The sequence below is a fragment of the Grammomys surdaster genome, unplaced genomic scaffold, assembly GCF_004785775.1.
Source record: "Grammomys surdaster isolate TR1022 unplaced genomic scaffold, NIH_TR_1.0 125979, whole genome shotgun sequence".
Taxonomy (NCBI): domain Eukaryota; kingdom Metazoa; phylum Chordata; class Mammalia; order Rodentia; family Muridae; genus Grammomys; species Grammomys surdaster.
In genome coordinates, this window is record NW_021620795.1 from 1268103 (window position 1) to 1273474 (window position 5372).

Sequence of the window (5372 nt, forward strand, 5' to 3'; positions counted from 1 at the left end):
CACACACACACACACACACACACACACACACACACACACACACACACTCCTCTCGCTATCACCATAGGACCCTCCCCCTCCCACTTAATTCCTTCCATCTGCAGAATCGCTTTGCGCTTTGCGGACAGCCTGCGCTGAGGGGGGCCCCCGGGTTCCTGCCCAAGGAAAGGCTCCCCTTCTCCTCCCCCCATCTCTTGCACTTCTCCTGTTTCTACTCCAGGCTGGCCTCGGCTTTTCTCCCGTCTTCTTCTCCCTGGCTCCAAAGTCAGCTCTTCCTAGTCTCTTGAAGGGGTTCCAGGACCCTGGCCTAGAAGACCCCGAAACCCACATCTTCCTGGAGGAGCCCGCACTAGCCAGTGGCTTCCCAGATTCCGAGGCCTTCATTCACCTCACAACCCCAGAATGGTGTGTGCTGCCCCATATCCTGGGACCCAAGAACCAGGCCCAACCTCTAGGTGCCAACTCAGAGGAACTGACTGCCTTATGGGGACTCAAGTCACCTCCACCTTGTTTGGCCCTGGAGCCATTTAGCCTGGTATTCAAGTGCCAGTAAACGGACTTCTGATGAGCCACCTCACCTCTGCCAACTAGCCTGTGTTCTCTGTAATATGGGAATGACTCTATGCATGCTGGGTATCTGTTGAATGGAAGCCTGAGTTCAGTAAATAGAAGCTGTTTCAAGACAGTCCTTTGTCCCCCAACCAGCCACCAAGCCAGGGTACCTCAGCACATCTGTAGATGCTTGGACTCAGCAGCTTTCAGTGTGACAGAGAGCTAGCCTGTGTCACCAATTCAGAGACCCTTTGATTTCCATGTTTTGAACTAGTTTGCCTATCAAACAATTGGCAGTTACTAATTCAAATGATAACACGTATGCTAATAAAATCCCAACATACGCCGGGCGGTGGTGGCGCACCCCTTTAATCCCAGCACTTGGGAGGCAGAGGCAGGCGGATCTCTGAGTTCGAGAGTTCGAGGCTAGCCTGGTCTACAGAGTGAGTTCCAGGACAGCCAGGGCTACACACAGAGAAACCCTGTTTCAAAAAAACCAAAAAAAAAAAAAAAAAAAAATCCCAACATACTTCTTCATCCAAGATATATCTATAAGCTGGATGTTGTGGAGCATGTCTGAAATCCCAGCATCAGGGAGGCGAGACTTGAGACAGGAAGATCAGAAGTTCAAGTTCCTTGTCTGTGTAGTGAGCTTAATGCTAGCTGGGCTGTAGTGGGTTGGTCTGGTGCTATGTATTCAAATGCTAAATTCTGTACCCCAAGTTTTGGTTGCTTCAAGATGAGCAGACCATCTGTTGTTGTAAAAGCCTTGCCCCCCAAACATTGTAAATTTGGTCTGACGCTGGTATAATGTTGATTGGGTTCCCAAAATCTCATGTAAGATGTTGAAGGTCCCCGCCCCCAGTTGGTTCTGATTGGTAAGTTAAGTTGCTGGCGGCCAATGGCTGGGCAGGGAGACAGAGGCGAGACTTTAGGATTCTAAGGCTAGGGGACCGAGAGCTGAAGAAGATTTAGAACCACCATGCCGGGAAAGGAGTAAGAAGCAGGCCTGAGAGGTGCAGAAGAGAAAGCAAACCAATCATGTAAGAGCTGGGGAAGAGTGCCCCCCCCAATTGGGTCTAGGGCAGCAAAGATGGAATATAGATTTTAGTCAGTAATAATTCAGGAATATTGGAGGGGAGGTGTTAGCCACGTGGAAGTTTAGGAGTGGTTCAGCCATTGAGCTGTTTAAGGCATATTAAAATACAAGGCTGTGTGTGTGTGTGTGTGTGTGTGTGTGTGTGTGTGTGTGTATCTTTCATCTAGGAACCCAGAACACTGGGGTAGGTAGTGAGGAATGCCTGCCACCGCTGAAGCCGCCAGTTGATGTGAATTAATCATCTACTGCTATCGGTGATTGGTTAATAAAGATGCCTACAGCCTGTAGCCAGGCAGAAGAAAGGTACGTGAGGCTTCAGTTCCCAGGCTTGGGATCTGAGTCAAGGACTATTGAGGGAGGAGGGGAGAAGAGAGAAGGAAGTCACCAAGGGTAGGTAGATTGTGAGCACATGGCCTTGAGGGCCAGCCTGTTGGAGGAGAAGCAGTCCAGACAGAACACCACAGGTCATATCTTGGGGATCACCACAAGGAAATAGACAAAATAGCATGGAGGGTTGGTATCCACCCAGCTCTAATGCTTTAAGGCTTATAAATATAAAGGTTTTATGTCTTTTGTTTGGGAACTAAAAATAAGGTAGAAAAGATACCCCTAAATATTACTTACTGCAACATTGTTCTCCATGAGACCCTGTCTCAAACAAAACACCTCAGCATCTCTATATTGTTCAAGAGATTTTGAACTCCTACAAACACAGTTGGATTTGAAACCGCCCTCCTCAGAGTTTATAAAGACAAGTGAGAAGGGCTGGAGAGATGGCTTAGCCATTAAGAGCAAGTATTGCTTTTGCAAAGGACCTAAGTTTGGTTCTCAGTGCCCTTCTCTGCTGGCTCACAACCACAAAAAACTCCAACTCCAAGGACTCTGATGGAAACTTCTGGTCTCTTTAGGCACCTGAACTCAACATGACCATAAACCATACCTCATCACATACTCACACATACATACACATATACAAAGTAAAATAATATCTTTTTACAAAGATGAGTATGTTGGCTCTAATGCTTTGAATTAATCCTGCCCCTCAAATCGGGAATCTGCATGTCCAAACACTGAAGGTCCTTGTCCTCAAGTGGCTTTTGATCCATCATTAAAGAGCCAACTGCCAATGGCTGGGCAGAGAGAGACAGAGGTGGAACTTTTAGATTGGCTTGGGCTAGGAACTGGAAGGAAGGAAGAGAGATTGCCATGTCTCAGAGGGCGACAGATCAGATTTAGAGCTGCAGAAGAAAATTCATCCAAAATGTAGGTGGAAAGGGAAAGCAGCCCAATGGGAGGAGTTGTCCAGAAAGGCATAGAGTTAAAAGGTGTTGAGCCAGGAGTACTGGAGGAGAATGTATGCTAGCCGAGCAGAGGCTTAGAACTGCTCCACCTCTGAGCTAGTTAAGGCATATTTAAAGTTAACTGGTGTGTGTGTGTGTGTGTGTGTCTGTGTCTGTGTCTGTGTCTGTGTGTGTGTCTGTGTGTGTGTGTGTGTGTCTTTCATTTGAGAATCCAGATAGCTCTTGGGCAAGTGTGCATGTGTAACCCATCAGGAGTGTAAAGTGGTTTAACTAATTACAGCTACATAGGTAATATCTTCCAACTGCACAGCAGGCTATTGGGGAGCCCAGAGGAGAGCCTGAGATGCCCAGCAATTCTTAACTTTATTCATCTCCCAGTTTTCTGGATGAAGTCACCCCTTGAAGTCACAAATAATGATATTTCCCCCTAGTATGAATTGCAGAGCCAGACTGCTTTAGAGGTCAGACAGGTAACCACCATTCCCACCTTGAGACTGAGGGTATGACACCTACTTAGAGAGAGACACTGATCTCTTCCTGGCCTCCAGAAGGATTGTGATGCCAGAAAGGTACTTGTTTTAAGCGATGACCTCTGCTTCTTCCCCCTCACCTTGCATTTCCTATCCAAAGCCTGGTGCATGACAAGGGGTTGGTAGGGAAATATTTGGTGGGTTGAGAGACAGGCAGATAGAAGGATAGTAAGATTAGGCTCCTTCAAAGTCTGGTGGCCTCTGTGGGTGTGTATGCCTGTGGTTCCCTCTGTCCTCGGCACATGTTGCTCGACATGTGGGCTCTGTACCCGGTAAATGGTAAGTAAATGTGAGCAACCTATGGGCAGTTTGTTTGGGTAGCAGCTAGCTGGCCTGAGGTCAGCCTCAGATGGCTGCTGGAGACAAATAATACACATTTCCCGAGATAACATGAGCTGTGGGATGGGGCTGTGGGTAGAAATGACCGTAGGGAACCAGAGGGCTGGTACTCAGTCAATAGGCTCGGCCAGACCCCTCCCTGTACCTCCCTGCCCAGACACACACTTTATCAAGAGACAGCATCAAGGCCCAGGCAAGGCAAAGGACTTGCTGGAGTCACACAGTAACTGCTTCTAACCATACCCTGATTCCTTTACTGGTCCCACACTGGCAGCTTTGCCCCAGTTTGGAACTAGAATAAGAGAGAGTGTCCGTGCGAGGCTCCAGTCTCTGCCTCCTTCACACCTGAGGAGTCTATTCTATGGTGTACAAGATGGGACAAAGGAGAGAAAGAAATCAGGATTTGGAGAACTTGGGCAGGTTTCTACCCTCTGATTAAACCCTCTGAAGGATTGCTAGCCCACCCATCCCTACCCTTTTCTCCAGGGACTGGTGGAGCTAAAAGAGTGTTTGACCAGAACGTGCTGTTGGCAACCATGTGGCAGAGAAGGGTGGCACTGGCCATTTCAATAACAATAATATTCATGCTGTCTAGGAAAAATGAGGAAGGAGGTAGTGAGAACATCTCTATCCTGCAGTGTTACCCGGGAAGTGGGGCTGAGAAGCCTTAGAAGAGTTTTGGACCAAGAACTCAGAAGTCTGAAGAATAGGAAGACATGGAGGAAGGAGAGGGCGGTGAGCCCTGGGGAGGGGCCTGTAAGACAAAGGAATGTGCGGGAAGATGGGGCTTTACTGGCCTGTACAAGCCAGGCTGCTTATCTCCCTGCAAAACAGTGCCTGGTGATTTATCACTCTAAGAAATCCAGGAATCCTAGGATCTCTTGGTGTTCCCGTATAGCATCAGGAACACAATGAAGTGCTCACAGCGGATGAGGCTGAGGTTCTACTCCCCCTGGGCCAGGGCCAGGCACTTGGATGTTTTCAGACTGTGTGTTGACACAGAAGGTGTCAGTTTACAGCAGAGAGGGCAAAATGACAAATGCTCTCCCTACTCCTGTTCCTGCCCCATCCCCCACCAGGATAGTTCTCTCTGGGGCAGACAGATCTTCCCAGATCTGACTTCTGCTCCTCCTTAATGCAATACTCCAGGTTCCCACTCACTGGAAGCTGGCATTAATGTACAAAGTGAAAACTCTTTTGCACCCCAGCTTTCTGTTCCCCTTCCATGCATGCTTACACTGAAGGCAACTTCGTATCTGGGGACACAGACCCTTGCCATCAAGGCACATAGCTTACTAGACATTAGCTAGATTTTGCCTCCACTGACCCCATGTACCCTTCTGCAGCAAACAGATGGTAAAGCCATAGAGCAGCCTGACCACACTAGAGCCCTCACACAGACTCCTGACCAGCCTTTAAGAGAACAGCAAGAGACCAGAGATGTAGTTCAATTGAAGACTGTTTGCCTAGTATGTGTGAGGCCTTGTATTACACACCCAGCCCTGAGAGAGAGAGAGAGAGAGAGAGAGAGAGAGAGAGAGAGAGAGAGAG